Raw genomic sequence first — 18,919 nt, 5'->3', positions numbered from 1 at the left:
CCTCCCCACGCCGCCGGAGGGGAAGGGGTCGGGGTGTGTGAGTGAAGATGAAAGGAACGCTGTTGGTTTTGCGGAGTCACATGCCCATATCTTTCATGATGTGCATGGGAAACAAATAAATGTTGTGTTTGTTGTAGGCAGGACAGTGTGAACAACAGTGCACAATCAGTGTGTAGGGAAATGCCCCTCACCCCCCTCCCCGGGCCTTGCCCCGTGTGTAGTAAACAGTGACCCTCTCATAACCCCTCACTCCTGCATCTCAACTATTCAACTCCCTCGCCTCACCCTCCCAATGCCACTTCAACTGTAGAGGGTACTTTCCCCCTCCCAGCCCACATCAGCGATGGCACTGCAGGGACAGCGCCGTGGAGTTCGACCGCGGGGCAGCTGTCAGGTGTGCCACAGGCAGTGTGCACTCAGTTCCTCAAGCTTCAACATCGGTGCACACAGTGGGTGTTTGGGCACCCGAAGGGCTCCAGGTGGAAACAACCAACACCCCTTCCCAGCAGACAGAGGTGACAGCTGCCGCGCCTTCACCTTTACAGAGTTAGTTTAATATGTTTATTATGCACCCCATACCCATCCTGTGAGCGGTAGTCAAAAGATTACAGAGGTACATAATTGGTCCAGGGACTGGACTCCAAAGTTTTGATAGCTGAGCAAGTTACAGAGGTAATGAACTCACAATTTACAAAGGTAATGAACTCACAATTTACAAAGGTAATGAACTCACAATTTACAAAGGTATTGAACTCCAGGTAAGTCTGGTCACAATCATGACAAGTTACAAAGGTATTTACAGATTACAGAGGTACGTAATGGGTCCAGGGACTGGGCCCCCAAAGTTTTGATAGCTGAACTAGGTACAAAGGTAATGAGCTCACAAGTTACAAAGGTAATGAATTCTGTAGAATGGTTACTTACGTTTATACTTTGGCTACAATCATGAACAAATTATAGAGTAATGAGCAATTCACACTTCCACACCCGGTCACAACTGTAATGAGTTATTGGTGCAAATATTGATTGTTGAGTCACACACACCACACACACACACACACACACCTTTACAGAGGGCCTGGAATCTTCAATCAAATTGGCGTCCACCAGGACGTTGACACGTCCCCATTGCGGCTCTCCCTCGGACTGCTAGCGGAGTCGCTGGCCTCTTGGACCTCTTGGGGAGGGTCGATGGTGTTCCTGCAAGCAACAGTTCCTGGCGCAACCTGCTGCTGTTTGCAATGGCTGTCTGGCTGTCCTGCCGTGGAGGGACAGGCACCTAGCAACATCTTGTTGTTGGGGCAAAGGATGAATTCCCTACAATGTTTGTTAACTGCTCATTACTCTGTAATCTGTTCATAATTGTAACCATGTGTTAACGTGTTTATGATTCATTACCTTTGAAACCTGCCATGATTGTGACCAGCTCAACCTGGAGCTCATTACCTTTGTAACTTCTTATGATTAACGTGTTTATGATTCATTACCTTTATAATTAGTCATTAGTGTGACCAGCTGTACCTGGCTCATTACTTTTGTTACTTGGTCATAATTTTGACCAGATCTAGTTCATTACCTTGTAACTTGCTCAGCTATCAAAACTTTGGAGTCCAGTCCCTGGACCCATTATGTACCACTGTAATCTTTTGACTACCACCCACAGGATGGGTATGGGGTGCATAATAGACATTAAACTAACACCTAGTGTGTGTACTGGTGGTTTAATGATGCCTTCTGTGTGTACTGGTGGCCTAGACACCTAATGTGTGTACTGGTGGCCCAGACATCTAGTGTGTGTACTGGTAGCCTAGACATCTAGTGTGTGTACTGGTGGCCTAGACATCTAGTGTGTTTACTGGTGGCCTAGACATCTAGTGTGTGTAACGGTGGCCTAGACATCTAGCGTGTATACTGATGGCCTAGACACCTAGTGTGTGTACTGGTGGCTTAATGACACCTTGTGTGTGTACTGGTGGCCTGGACACGTTGAGTGTGTACTGGTGGCCTAGATGTCGGACACTTTACAGGGGGACACCTGGTCATCGGCTTACTCTTAGCCAGCTAAGAGTAAGGGTGTGTGCATCCCGAGCGGCTGGGACTTGACAAGGGCGTCCACCGGATCTAATGGGAAACTTCAAGTTTCTATCTTTACAAAGTAACTCTTGTTCCTTTTCTTTCAAGGTCCAGGTTTGGGCAATAGATCTTGCTGCTGCCATCTAGAAGTCGGGTTCGATACGGCTTACGCTGTCAGTGGCCCTGATAAACCCAAACACAGAAAGAAAGAAAAAAATTCTCAACTCTGAGGAACATGACCAGAATTAACCTCTCGTAAGTTACAGTGTTACATCACAGTGTTACATCATAGTGTTACATCATAGTGTTACATCACAGTATTACATCACAGTGCTACATCACAGTGTTACATCATAGTGTTACATCAGTGTTATATCACAGTGTTATATCACAGCGTTACATCACAGTGTTACATCACAGTGTTACATCATAGTGTTACATCATAGTGTTACATCACAGTGTTACATCATAGTGTTACATCACAGTGTTACATCATAGTGTTACATCACAGTGTTACATCATAGTGTTACATCACAGTGTTACATCACAGTGTTACATCACAGTGTTACATCATAGTGTTATATCAGTGTTACATCATAGTGTTACATCACAGTGTTACATCACAGAGTTACATCACAGTTACATCACAGTGTTACATCACAGTTACATCACAGTGTTACATCACAGTGTTACATCACAGTTACATCACAGTGTTACATCACAGTGTTACATCAGTGTTATATCACAGTGTTATATCACAGCGTTACATCACAGTGTTACATCAGTGTTATATCACAGTGTTACATCATAGTGTTACATCAGTGTTATATCACAGCGTTACATCATAGTGTTACATCAGTGTTATATCACAGTGTTATATCACAGTGTTACATCACAGTGTTACATCACAGTGTTACATCAGTGTTACATCACATTGTTACATCACAGTGTTACATCACAGTGTTACATCATAGTGTTACATCACAGTGTTACATCAGTGTTACATCACAGTGTTACATCAGTGTTACATCACAGTGCTACATCATAGTGTTACATCACAGTGTTACATCACAGTGTTACATCACAGTGTTACATCAGTGTTACATCACAGTGTTACATCACAGTGTTACATCACAGTGTTACATCAGTGTTACATCACAGTATTACATCACAGTGTTACATCACAGAGTTATATCACAGTGTTACATCAGTGTTACATCACAGAGTTACATCACAGTTACATCACAGTGTTACATCACAGTTACATCACAGTGTTACATCACAGTGCTACATCACAGTGTTACATCACAGTGTTACATCAGTGTTATATCAGTGTTGTATCACAGTGTTACATCATAGTGTTATATCACAGTGTTACATTATAGGGTTACATCACAGTGTTACATCAGTTATATCACAGTGTTATATCACAGTGTTACATCATAGTGTTATATCACAGTGTTACATCATAGTGTTACATCACAGTGTTACATCACAGTGTTACATCAGTTATATCACAGTGTTACATCACAGTGTTACATCACAGTGTTACATCAGTTATATCACAGTGTTACATCAGTTATATCAGTGTTACATCACAGTGTTACATCACAGTGTTACATCAGTTATATCACAGTGTTATATCACAGTGTTACATCATAGTGTTATATCAGTGTTACATCATAGTGTTACATCACAGTGTTACATCACAGTGTTACATCACAGTGTTACATCAGTTATATCACAGTGTTACATCATAGTGTTATATCACAGTGTTATATCACAGTGTTACATCACAGTGTTACATCACAGTGTTGCATCACAGTGTTACTTCAGTGTTATATCACAGTGTTACATCAGTGTTACATCACATTGTTACATCACAGTGTTACATCACAGTGTTACATCAATGTTACATCACAGTGTTACATCACAGTGTTACATCATAGTGTTATATCACAGTGTTACATCACAGTGTTACATCATAGTGTTATATCACAGTGTTACATCACAGTGTTACATCACAGTGTTACATCACAGTGTTACATCACAGTGTTCCATCACAGTGTTACATCAGTGTTACATCACATTGTTACATCACAGTGTTACATCACAGTGTTACATCAATGTTACATCACAGTGTTACATCACAGTGTTACATCACAGTGTTACATCACAGTGTTGCATCAGTGCTAGATCACAGTGTTACATCACAGTGTTACATCAGTGTTACATGAGTGTTACATCACTGTGTTACATCACAGTGTTACATCACAGTGTTACATCACAGTGTTACATCACAGTGTTACATCACAGTGTTACGTCACAGTGTTACATCACAGTGTTACATCACAGTGTTACATCACAGTGTTACGTCACAGTGTTACATCACAGTGTTACATCACAGTGTTACATCACAGTGTTACGTCACAGTGTTACATCAGTGTTAGATCACAGTGTTACATCACAGTGTTACATCACAGTGTTACATCACAGTGTTACATCACAGTGTTGCATCAGTGTTAGATCACAGTGTTACATCAGTGTTACATGAGTGTTACATCACAGTGTTACATCAGTATTAGATCACAGTGTTACATGACAGTGTTACATCAGTGTTACATGACAGTGTTACATCACAGTGTTACATCACAGTGTTAAATCACAGTGTTACATCAGTGTTAGATCACAGTGTTACATCAGAGTGTTACATCATAGTGTTACATCACAGTGTTACATCACAGTGTTACGTCACAGTGTTACATCACAGTGTTACATCACAGTGTTACATCACAGTGTTACGTCACAGTGTTACATCAGTGTTAGATCACAGTGTTACATCACAGTGTTACATCACAGTGTTACATCACAGTTTTACATCACAGTGTTGCATCAGTGTTAGATCACAGTGTTACATCAGTGTTACATGAGTGTTACATCACAGTGTTACATCACAGTGTTACATCAGTATTAGATCACAGTGTTACATCACAGTGTTACATCAGTGTTACATGACAGTGTTACATCACAGTGTTACATCACAGTGTTAAATCACAGTGTTACATCAGTGTTAGATCACAGTGTTACATCAGAGTGTTACATCATAGTGTTACATCACAGTGTTACATCACAGTGTTACATCAGTGTTACATCACAGTGTTATATCAGTGTTACATCAGTGTTACATCAGTGTTACATCACAGTGTCATATCAGTGTTGTATCACAGTGTTATATCACAGTGTTACATTACAGTGTTATATCAGTGTTGCATCACAGTGTCACATCACAGTGTTAAATCAGTGTTATATCACAGTGTTACATCACAGTGTTACATCACAGTGTTACATCAAAGTGGTATATCACAGTGTTACATCAGTGTTACATCACAGTGTTATATCACAGTGTTATATCACAGTATTATATCACAGTGTTATATCACAGTGTTATATCACAGTGTTACATCACAGTGTTATATCACAGTGTTACAACAGTGTTACAACACAGTGTTATATCACAGTGTTACATCACAGTGTTATATCACAGTGTTATATCACAGTGTTACATCACAGTGTTACATCACAGTGTTACATCACAGTGTTATATCACAGTGTTATATCACAGTGTTACATCACAGTGTTATATCACAGTGTTATATCACAGTGTTACAACACAGTGTTATATCACAGTGTTACATCACAGTGTTATATCACAGTGTTATATCACAGTGTTACATCACAGTGTTACATCACAGTGTTATATCACAGTGTCACATCACAGTGTTAAATCAGTGTTATATCACAGTGTTACATCACAGTGTTACATCACAGTGTTATATCACAGTGTTACATCACAGTGTTATATCACAGTGTTATATCACAGTGTTATATCACAGTATTATATCACAGTGTTATATCACAGTGTTATATCACAGTGTTACAACACAGTGTTATATCACAGTGTTATATCACAGTGTTACATCACAGTGCAACATCATAGACACATTGCATCATCAGTCACAGTGCTACATCACAGTCACAGTGCTACATCACAGTCACAGTGCTACATCACAGTCACAGTGCTACATCACAGTCACAGTGCAACATCATAGACACAGTGCTACATCACAGTCACAGTGCTACATCACAGTCACAGTGCTACATCACAGTCACAGTGCTACATCATAGACACAGTGCTACATCACAGTCACAGTGCAACATCATAGACACAGTGCTACATCACAGTCACAGTGCTACATCACAGTCACAGTGCAACATCATAGACACAGTGCTACATCACAGTCACAGTGCTACATCATAGACACAGTGCTACATCACAGTCACAGTGCAACATCATAGACACAGTGCTACATCACAGTCACAGTGCTACATCATAGACACAGTGCAACATCACAGTCACAGTGGAACATCACAGTCACAGTGCTACATCATAGACACAGTGCTACATCACAGTCACAGTGCTACATCATAGACACAGTGCAACATCACAGTCACAGTGGAACATCACAGTCACAGTGCTACATCATATACACAGTGCTACATCACAGTCACAGTGCTACATCATAGACACAGTGCTACATCACAGTCACAGTGCTACATCATAGACACAGTGCTACATCACAGTCACAGTGCAACATCACAGTCACAGTGGAACATCACAGTCACAGTGCTACATCATAGACACAGTGCTACATCACAGTCACAGTGCTACATCATAGACACAGTGCAACATCACAGTCACAGTGGAACATCACAGTCACAGTGCAACATCACAGTCACAGTGCAACATCACAGTCACAGTGGAACATCACAGTCACAGTGCTACATCACAGTCACAGTGCAACATCATAGACACAGTGCTACATCACAGTCACAGTGGAACATCACAGTCACAGTGCAACATCATAGACACAGTGCTACATCACAGTCACAGTGCTACATCACAGTCACAGTGCTACATCATAGACACAGTGCTACATCACAGTCACAGTGGAACATCACAGTCACAGTGCTACATCATAGACACAGTGCAACATCACAGTCACAGTGGAACATCACAGTCACAGTGGAACATCACAGTCACAGTGCTACATCACAGTCACAGTGCTACATCACAGTCACAGTGGAACATCACAGTCACAGTGCTACATCATAGACACAGTGCAACATCACAGTCACAGTGGAACATCACAGTCACAGTGGAACATCACAGTCACAGTGCTACATCACAGTCACAGTGGAACATCACAGTCACAGTGCAACATCATAGACACAGTGCTACATCACAGTCACAGTGCTACATCACAGTCACAGTGCTACATCATAGACACAGTGCTACATCACAGTCACAGTGGAACATCACAGTCACAGTGCTACATCATAGACACAGTGCAACATCACAGTCACAGTGGAACATCACAGTCACAGTGGAACATCACAGTCACAGTGCAACATCACAGTCACAGTGCAACATCAGTCACAGTGGAACATCACAGTCACAGTGCTACATCACAGTCACAGTGCAACATCACAGTCACAGTGCAACATCACAGTCACAGTGCTACATCACAGTCACAGTGCTACATCAGTCACAGTGCTACATCAGTCACAGTGCTACATCAGTCACAGTGCTACATCACAGTCACAGTGCTACATCACAGTCACAGTGCTACATCACAGTCACAGTGCAACATCACAGTCACAGTGCTACATCAGTCACAGTGCAACATCACAGTCACAGTGCTACATCAGTCACAGTGCTACATCACAGTCACAGTGCTACATCAGTCACAGTGCAACATCACAGTCACAGTGCTACATCAGTCACAGTGCTACATCACAGTCACAGTGCTACATCAGTCACAGTGCAACATCACAGTCACAGTGCTACATCAGTCACAGTGCTACATCAGTCACAGTGCTACATCAGTCACAGTGCTACATCAGTCACAGTGCAACATCACAGTCACAGTGCTACATCACAGTCAGTGCTGCACCACATACCGGACTTGTTAGACCAGACTGCTGTTGTTAGCCCAAACTGTTGTTGATAGACTAAACTATTGTTGTTAGACCAGACTGTTGTTGTTAGACCACACTATTGTTGTTAGACCACACTGTTGTTGTTTTCCCAGACTGTTGTTATTAGACCAGATTTCTTGCTTTACCAAACTGTTTTTGTTAGCCCAGACTCTTGTTGTTAGACCAGACTGTTGTTGTTAGACCTGACTTGTTGTTACACTAGACTTGTTGTTGTTAAGTTAGTAAGTAAGTAAGTTTATTCAGGTATACACAAATACAGTTAGATAGAATTATCATACATAGCAGCATATGTGTAGAGAACCTGGGATAACCTGGGATAACCCAAAAAAGTCAGACAGAGTGACTTATTTCCATTGGGATCCTTTTACCTTATTATTATAATATAAAGGTTATAATATTTTCTTATTATTCTATAATGAAAATAAGCCCCACATTAAGGTCTGAGGCAACTGGCAAAATGATAACTGGGGAATGACCACCATACAATCACGGTCTTTTGGTACTACAAATATGCAATATTTACAAACTGAGGTACTAGAGTGCAGACATATGAAACTCGTCGAACATAAAAGTGATCAAGTTCCATGTCCAACGAGCTCACAGTCACACTCTTAGACAGCTGTTTTAGGAAAAGGCACCATTACAACACAGCGCTGGCCAGGCGCTGGCGTTGATGCATTTTACCTAAATTACATCAAGCAAACTTATAAACAAGCAAGTAAACTTTGTACAAAAGTGCCCCTGAGGAATGCCGTTTAATGAAGTAACACCAAAGTTCAGTATGTTGCAAGGCAGACCAAACTGTAGGTGCCACCAAAAAAGCTTTTAAACAGTAAGTACATTTTCCAGGAGTTCAAAGAAAAGAAAAACATATGTTACATGTTAAATTCTACGGAGAAAACAACATCACATTATCACTCCCATCTCACAGCAATCTTTAGTAAACAAAACTGGTTCCCCATGACACACCTCTGCGAGAATCAGGAGAGCACAGGAGAGGGGAAAATCTCAGGCCTCTAAAAACAACGGGTGGATAGGCACATCAATCTTGTTGGTGGGACTGCGGCCGTAAAACCCTGGAGTCATCACTGAAGACCCCAAAAAGGTGGACCTCCCAGGCCGCAACCTACATGTCATTCCAAGGACCCTGGAGTCACCCCAGTGGTGATCCAAAAAGGAAAAATTGAAAAAGAGTCCTGGAGAACCAAAACACCTCGGATCAAAAGACATGACCCAAACAGTGGAGGGCATCACCGCCAGCCCCACATTCACTAAAACATTAGGTCCAACAGTCCCTATACCAACATAAAACAGAGGCGAGGCATTCCAGCCAACACCTAAAAAACGTAGCATACCTTACCTAGGCATGGTCTTTGATGTGACTACCCCCCTAAATACACACACACTAGGGAATCCTGATACCTCCAGCTCCAGCTCAACCTGCCCTTCTCCTTTGGGTGGCCCAGAGTTCCATCTACTCGTCTACCGCAAATCACTGCAAAATAAGAATAGATAAGTGATCTATACACTACATTGTGCACTTTAAACACGAGACAAGGCATCAGCAACCACATTCTCCGCTCCCTTCACATAATGAATCACCAGATTAAGAGGTTGGAGAAACAAGGCCCACCTCGTAAGTCTCTGATTGTGGTTCCTCATTAAGTGAAGGAAACGTAAGGGATTATGGTCACTATACACAGTTATAGGGTGAACTGAGGAGGAGACATAAACCTCAAAATGTTGCACTGCTAACACTAAAGCAAGAGCCTCCTTTTCTATGGTGGCATAGTGCTGCTGGTGTTTCTTAAGTTTTGCCGAAAAGTAGCTGACTGGCAACAATTGTCCCTCCACTTCTTGCAGTAGTACAGCCCCAACACCAGTATCACTGGCATCTACTTGTAGAGAAAATGGCAATGTGAAATTAGGACTAGCCAGCACCGGAGCACTTGTAAGCAAAGCTTTTACATGTTCAAATGCCCTCTGACACTTCATATCCCACACAAATGTACACTTGGGGCTAGTCAGGTCAGTGAGTGGAGAGATCACCTTTGACAAATTTGGACAGAACTTTCTATAAAATGTTACCATGCCCACAAAACGCATAACCTCCTTCCGGGTCTTTGGCACAGGATAATTGTCTATAGCCTCCACCTTGGCATTCACTGGGGCCACCTTCCCCTGGCCAATAACATGTCCTAGAAAAGTTACCTGGGCTTGCCCGAAAACACTCTTTGCCAAATTAACTGTGAGCTGAGCACCAGCGAGCCTAGAGAAAAGCTATCGAAGCTGCCTTACATGCTCTGACCAACAGTCGCTAAAAATAACCAGGTCATCAATATAACACCTCACGCCCTTTAGGCCACGTATAACCTCCTGCATTCTGCGTTGAAAACAGGAGGGTGCATTACGAAGCCCAAAGGGGAGAACTTAGTACTGAAAAAGCCCATCCGGCGTTACAAAAGCAGAGATGTCACTGGCACGTGGGGTTAAAGGTATCTGGTAATAACCCTTCAACAGGTCTAACTTACTTACATATTTAGCTCCCCCCACTGCATCAATGACATCATCCATTCTAGGAAGAGGAAAACAATCAGCCTTACTTATTAAATTAACCTTACGGTAGTCAGTGCACATCCTCATGGTGCCATCTGGTTTGGGAACCATCAGACAGGGGGATGCCCACTCACTCTCGCTTGGTATTATTAAATCATTGTCAAGTAAAAATTTCACCTCCTTCTCCATACTTTTTCTCTTTTGTGGGTTCATTCTGTAAGGGACCTGCCGAATTAGTTCAGCTTCCCTTACATCTATATCATGGGGCTTTAGCTTGCTTACACGAGGGATATCCCCAAACAAATCCTCAAAATTCCCGAGAAGCTGAACCATCTCAGCAACCCTTTCCTTACTAAGACCTAACATACATTGTGAAGGATCTTTTAACAATGCCCTGTTACTAAGGTGTACATCTGTTGCCCCCCGTGCATCAGTGTCCACCCTTGGGTCACCTACTATATTTACACATGCCACACCTCTTTGGTGGTACCGTTTCAGCCTGTTTATATGTACCATCCGTTCAGACTTCCGTCGCCCAGGTGTGTGAATTCTGTAATTTTGATCCGTGACCTTTTCCACGACCTTGTACGGCCCACTGAACTTTGCTTTTAAGGCATTACCAGGCACCGGCTCCAATGCTAGTACCTCCTCTCCTACTTCAAAGGTACGAGGCACGGCCTTGCGGTCAAATTGTTTCTTCATCTTGGTTTGGCTGATGTGCAGGTTCGCAGCCGCCAGATGCTTCATGTGAGCCAAACGGTCTCTGAAAGCGAGAAAATCCTCCGAGGGGGCAGCATCACAATCTTCACCAAGCCAGTAATCCTTCAAAATCATCAGTGGTCCCCTTACCTGGTGACCATAGATCAGTTCGAAAGGACTATAGCGTAATGAGTCCTGAGTGCTGTCCCTCACGGCAAATAAAAGGAGGGGGATACCCTCATCCCAGTCCTTCTGGCACTGGGCACAATAAGCTCGCAGCATAGTTTTGAGAGACTGGTGAAACCGCTCCACAACTCCTTGACTCTCTGGGTGATAGGCAGTGGAGGTCGTCATTTTAATATTAAACTCCCCCAAAACTGTGCGAAAATGTTTAGATGTAAAATTTGACCCCTGATCTGTTTGAATTTCCTTAGGGATCCCGACCTGCGTAAAAAATTTCACCAGTGCTCTCAAGACTACACGTGTGGTAATCTTACGTAGTGGAATGGCCTCCGGAAATCTGGTAGAGGAACAAATAATAGTAAGTACTGGTTTCCCATCTTGGTCCTGGGTAGCGGCCCCACACAATCCACCACGAGCCTGCTAAAAGGTTCTCCGGCAACTGTTATAGGGTTAAGAGGGGCAGGTTTAATTCCTTGATTAGGTTTTCCTATTCTTTGGCAAACTGGGCATGATTCTACATACTTACCCACTGATTCCCATACCTGGGGCCAGTAAAAATGTTTAGAAATCTTGCCCATAGTCTTTTTAACACCTAAATGTCCTCCCATGGGAACATCGTGGGCCAAACGCAAAACCTGATATCTAAATGGTTCCGGCACCACCACTTGGTAGAGTGCCTGCCATGCTCCATCATTAGATGTCGCATCCGATAAGGTCTTTCGCATTAAAATACCGTCTGCAAAAAAAAAACAGTTAGTTAGTTGAGAGGCCTCTTCCTCGGTAACAGCAGATGACCGAATAGCTTGTAGGGTGTCGTCACACCCCTGGGCCTCGATCAGCTGCTCACGAGTAGGAGTCGCCCCCCCTATACCAGCTCCAAGACCCCCACTCAAACAGGGTCTTGCCTGGGATGGTTCATCACAACCCCGAGCCAACTGCAGGCTAGGCTCGAGGAATAGATTTCCCAAACCCAAATCATCCCCAGGATCTCACGAGTCACAGCGAGAAACTGCCCTCTTCTCTTTTGACATTTTCCTGGTTACTGCACACAACGGAAATAACTCGGGCAATGTAACCCTAGCTTTTTCCTCCCAACTCTGTGAGGCTGGGTCCCTCCAAACCAGAGGTTCCTCACTTTCAAGACAACCCATGACATTATTGCCTAAGAGTAGGTCAACCCCTGCACAAGGTATATCCTCTGTGATACCTACAGCTAAGTAACCACACTGGTATGCAGACTCCACCCATAACCTGTGCACTGGAGTCTTGACAGGGCATCCTGTAATTCCTTTGAGCAAAACGTCTAACCCAGTGTATGTGTCATCCGACACTGGCAGTATGCCCCTACGAAGCAAAGTGTATGTGCTACCAGTGTCCCTCAAAGATAGAACACCTGTTACCCTACCTTCATTTTGGTGTAAGGCCACGGTGGACTTGCTTGTAAAGACCTTCATCCGAGGGTCCAAACCTGCTGAGGTACCTGACATTCCCGGAGGTGGTGCTTCAATATTAGCTACCATGTAGGTACCTGGTGTATCTACCTTAGAAACTCCAGCAAGCGCCTGATCTCTACGCATCTTCTTGCAATACGGCTGCAGATGGCCCTGTTTATGACAATAAGTACAGTAATATGGTTTAAAGGCCCCCTGCCTGTTTGACATAGGCTGGGGCCCATGATCTTGGGAAACTGGGCTCGTCCCACCTGTTCCTTGTAGTCCTGGACCTGTGACAACTGACTTAAAACCTCCTCGAGTGGATACTGGAAAATTAGGGTTATTAAAACCCTTGTGGTTATTAGGCTGATAAATGGGTGGCTTAAACTTCTGAAATTTCTTATTCCTATTTGTGGGTGGAGAAAACTTACCATTATTAGTATGTATGGTGTGGTAACTGCTACCAAATTTTTGGTTAGCTAAAAATCTGTCACCCAGCTCTAAAGCATTATTAAAATCATCAAGATCCTTCTCCTCAAGATATGCCTTAAGGTCAGGAGGAACATTTCTCAAAAGATCCTCTAACAAAATTAAGGTAATTACACCTTCATAATTGCCTACCACCCCCTTTGAGCGACACCACCTATTTAGAAGTGACATCTTCTCCTTACCATATTCCACCAAAGACTGCCCTGACTGAAACTTTAGTCCTCTGAATTTCTGCCTGTACCTTTCCGGCAACATTTGATAAGCCAGTAAAACTACCTCTTTTAGCTTATGATAATCAGAAAAGGCAGATCCTTCTAAAGAACTAATAGCCTGTAACCCTTTACCAACTAATTGGGTTCTTGCTAATGTCGCCCATTCCTTTTCCGGCCAACCTTGGGATTTGGCCGTACTTTCAAATAACAGAAAAAGCTGGTCTGGGTCTTTCTCTAGGAATTTGGGCACAAATTTTATGGCTTTATCCAAATGAAAAACATCTACCCTTGTGTCTGTGTCTGGGTGAGAAGCAAGCTGCCTCTCTTTTGCTCTTTCTTGAGCCCTAAGCTCCTCTAAGGCTCTCTGTTCCTGGATCTTTGTGCGCTCAATCCTTAACCATTCCTTTTCTTCTGCAACTAGGGTTAATTTCATTTGTAAAATTACTACTTCCTTATCCAGGTCCCAATCATGGGGATTTGATTCAATGTCACCTTCCAAATGCATGTCATCCACAGAATTTTCACCAGTGTCAGCCATTTTGGGAAATAATAGCACCAAATCTTACTACCAGCCACAGAACTTACTGATATAAAATAATAAAGCACACAGCAAGGTACATATACTGAAGTAGGATATTCACAAGGAGTTGTCATGTGACTCCCTCAAATTAAAGAGAACTGCACACAAAAAGAAAATCCTGGCAGAAAAAAAAATAAAAGAGCTACTGCACTTGCAAAGGTAAATTATTTCCAGAAATTTAGGTGAGCATAACCTCCCAAAAATCAGCAAGATTGTACCTGCAAGGGTAAATTATGCACAAAACATCAAGTATTATTAACATCCTAAAAATCAACAATATGGTACAGAAAGGTAAATGATTTATAGAGCATTAATTAATAATAACACCCTAAAACCAGCAATATTATACAGAAAGGGAAATTATTCACAGGGTATTAATTAATAATAACACCCTAAAAACTAGCAATGTTGCACACAAAAGTAAATTATTCACAGGGTATTAGTTAATAATAACACCCTAAAAACTAGCAGTATTACACACAAAAGTAAATTATTCACAGGGTATTAGTTAATAATAACACCCTAAAAACTAGCAATATTACAAACAAAGGTAAATTATTATTTTAGTGTGAGTGTTATAGTGAATGTTTCCTCTGACCAACCCAGTAAAGAATTATTATTGACTTTCCAGGTTGCAAACTTGAATTACCACAAAAATTTGATAATTCTCCCGGACAGGCCCCCATGTTACGCAAAAATGTGGGATAGCTGGGGGCTTGAGCCTGGTCTAAGGGCAAAGGTAAAAGTTACACACATCTCAAGCCCAAACCGGCCACCCCGGGCTATCCCAGTTAAAAACAGAAAGCGCTAAACCAGTATGTGTTACTTCAAGGGGTTGGTTAACAGAGGGTTAGGCAAAAATCCCAATTAGGAAAATATATCTATTTAATCACCATAACATAAAAACCTTAATTCTACACGCCCAAATGAAGGTACACACAGCTGGCTGGAGGTTCAGCCACCATAACACTAGGCTTCGTCAGCGTCAGGCCGTCATGGCACCATAAACCTCATTTCTTACTTCATCACTCATCCCACAGCACCCTGACCATGTCAGTGCCTGGGTTAACATACAGGTAAGCCATATGAAAGCCTATGGCTTGAATTGGATAAACAAAATGAGTGTATTATTGCAAACTTAACTTAAAATATACAGCATCTCCGACGCCAGCTTCTACCGCCATCCTAACGTCACGTGACCTCTCCCCCCACGCTTACTCTGCGTACCCAGTATCCTTGGAAAATAAATCACTAACTCCATTCTTTATAATTATAGTTAGAGTACTTTACAGTACCTCCAAAAGCACATTATGAATTATAAAATTATTCCTTACAACTACAATATTCATATTATTATGGCACACTTCCCCACTAATATGTACATACGATGTCATGGAGAACCCTGCATAACATCCGGGACGCGTACCCACGGCGTGAGCCGTGGCGACAGCCAGTCTGGCATTGTTTACCAGTGAGCAAAGGTCCCCTCACGTGCTCCAGTGAAATATTTCATAATATTCCATTTATTTTAGTGCTTGAAAGTACTAAATAAGCTACCATGGCTTCAAAGAAAGCTCCTAGTGCCAAGCCTGTGGTAAAGAAGGTGAGAAATACGATTGAATTTAAGAAAACCATCATTGAAAAATATGAAAGTGGTACAAGTGTGGCCGAACTGTCCAGGATGTATAAGAAACCCTACACAACCTTATGTTCCATATTGGCCAAGAAAAAGGAAATCAAGGATGCTGTTGTTGCAAAGGGAGTAACTATGCTGACAAAAATGAGATCACCAGTACTAGAAGAGGTTGAGAAGTTATTATTAGTGTGGATAAATGAGAAACAATTAGCAGGAGATACTCTTATGACTTCGATTATTTGTGAAAAGGCTAGGCAGTTGCATGAAGATTTGGTAAAGAAATTGCCTGCAAATAGTGGTGATATGAGTGAATTTAAGGCCAGCAAAGGCTGGTTTGAGAGATTTAAGAACCGTACTGGCATACACAGTGTGGTAAGGCATGGTGAGGCTGCCAGTTCGGACCACAAGGCGGCTGAGAAATATGTGCATGAATTCCAGGAGTACATAGAGGCTGAAGGACTGAAACCTGAACAAGGGTTCAATTGTGACAAAACAGGCCTCTTTTGGAAAAAAATGCCAAAGAGGACCTTCATTACACAAGAGGAAAAGGCAGTGCCAGGACACAAGCCTATGAAAGACAGGCTGACGCTAATGTTCTGTGCTAATGCTAGTGGGGATTTCAAAGTGATGCCATTACTAGTGTACCATTCAGAAAATCCCAGAGTGTTCAGGAAAAACAATGTTATGAAGAGTAAATTGTGTGTGTTTTGGAACTCTAATTGTAAGGCATGGGTCACGAGGGAAATTTTCGTCGAGTGGTTCAATGAAGTGTTTGGCCCTAGTGTGAAGGAGTATCTCCTGGAAAAGAAATTGGATCTCAAGTGCCTGCTAGTAATGGACAATGCACCTGCTCATCCTCCAAACTTGGATGACCTAATTTTTGAGGAGTTTGGGTTCATCACAGTAAAGTTCTTGTCCCCGAATACCACTCCTCTCCTCCAGCCCATGGACCAGCAGGTCATTGCAAACTTTAAAAAACTCTACACAAAAGCAATGTTTCATAGGTGCTTGACTGTGACCACAGACACTCACTTGACCCTAAGGGAATTTTGGAGAGAACACTTCAGCATCCTCCATTGCATAACCCTTATAGGTATGGCTTGGGAGGGAGTGACTACCAGGACTTTGAACTCTGCCTGGAGAAAATTGTGGCCAGATTGTGTCGACAAGACGGATTTTGAAAGGTTTGGGACTGACCCTGATGAGCCTATGTCTGTTGTAAAATCAATTGTGGCACTGGGGAGTTCCATGGGGTTGGATGTGAGTTTGGAGGATGTGGAAGAATTGGTGGAAGACCACAACGAAGAGCTCACCACTGAGGAGCTGCAAGAGTTTCAGCAGGAAGAGCAACACATCGCAGCTCAGAATCTTGCTGCAGAGGAGGAGGAAGAGAGATGGAAGAAGGTGCCTTCTTCAGAAATTAAAGAGATTTTTACTTTGTGAGGTAAGATGGAAAACTTTATGGAGAAACATCACCCTAACAAGGTTGTTGCAAGCCATATTGGCAACATGTACAGTGACAAAGTCTTGGGCCATTTTAGGGAAGTGTTAAAGAGATGCCAGAAACAGAGCTCTCTCCACAGTTATTTTGTAAGACAGGACTCCATTGACTCTCAAGGTGGTCCTAGTGGTATTAAGAAACAGAGAAGACAAGCAACCCCAGAAAAGCAATTGGTACTGAGGTGTTGATGGAAGGGGATTCCCCTTCCAAACTATAAACAATCCACTCTCTCTCCTCCTCCAGTCTCCCATACACTAAGAAGAATCTCCAATAAAGGTAAGTGTTATGCTGTTAATGTTTCATTCATCATTTCCCATTGTATTGTTTATGTACTACATGCATATTTCATGTAAAAAATTTTTTTGTTTTAATACTTCTGGGTGTCAGGAACGGATTAATTGTATTTACATTATTTCTTATGGGGAAAATTGATTCGTAAATCGTAAATTTCGTTTATAGTAACAGCTCCAGGAAAGGATTAATTACGAAAAATGAGGGACCACTGAACTAAAAATGTTATAAATAGTTCAAAACAATATATAAAAATGATTGACATAAACCCACTACCAGTACAGTACAGTGGACCCTCGACCAACAATATTAATCCGTTCCTGAGAGCTCATCGTTAATCGAAATTATTGTTAGTCGAGTTAATTTTCTTCATAAGAAATAATGGAAATCAAATTAATACGTGCAAGACACCCAAAAGTATTGAAAAAAATTTTTTTTACCACATGAAAAATTAATTTTAATACACACAAACTGAAGAAGACATGTACAATTACATGACACTTACCTTTATTGAAGATCTGGTGATGATTGATGGGATGGGAGGAGGGGAGACTGTGGATGGTGTTAGTGTTTAGAAGGGGAATCCCCTTCCATTAGGACTTGAGGTGTCAAGTTCTTTTCCGGGGTTACTTCCCTTCTTCTTTTAATGCCACTAGGACCAGCTTGAGAGTCACTGGACCTCTGTCACACAACATATCTGTCCATAGAGGCCTGTACCTCCCGTTCCTTTATGACATTCCTAAAGTGTTTCATAACATTATCAGTGTCACAATTAAACACTTGTTCAGGTTTCAATTCTTCACTGTCTATGTACTCCTTGAATTCCTGCACATATTTTTCAGCTGCTTTTTGGTCCAAACTGGCAGCCTCACCATGCCTTATCACACTATGTATGCCACTACGATTCTTAAATCTCTCAAACCAACCTTTGCTGGCCTTAAATTCACTCTCATCACTAGTTGCTGGCATTTTTCTAATTAAATCCTCATGCAACTTCCTAGCCTTTTCACATATGATCGCTTGAGAGATGCTATCTCCTGCTGTCTGTTTTTCGTTTATCCACACCAATAACAGTCTCTCAACATCTTCTATCACTTGCGATCCCAGTTTCGAAAACATAGTTGCACCTTTGGCAAGAACAGCTTCCTTGATTGCTATTTTCTTGGCCACAATATTAGCGATGGTTGATTGGGGTTTTGTGTACAA

General features: G+C 42.1%; 1 long non-coding RNA gene across 1 annotated transcript in view; it reads left to right on the top strand.

Annotated features, from left to right (window-relative positions):
* Window positions 1–2,188: 2,188 nt before the first annotated feature.
* The window catches only part of LOC138853345 (uncharacterized), a 32,276-nt gene continuing 15,545 nt past the window's right edge, over window positions 2,189–18,919 (top strand). Inside the window, exon 1 of the long non-coding RNA XR_011392551.1 lies at window positions 2,189–2,328. This is a non-coding gene — a long non-coding RNA (uncharacterized lncRNA). The remainder of the gene's footprint in view (window positions 2,329–18,919) is intronic.

The sequence above is a fragment of the Cherax quadricarinatus genome, chromosome 28, assembly GCF_038502225.1.
Source record: "Cherax quadricarinatus isolate ZL_2023a chromosome 28, ASM3850222v1, whole genome shotgun sequence".
Lineage (NCBI taxonomy): Eukaryota > Metazoa > Arthropoda > Malacostraca > Decapoda > Parastacidae > Cherax > Cherax quadricarinatus.
This window is presented reverse-complemented; position numbering and strand designations above follow the sequence as displayed.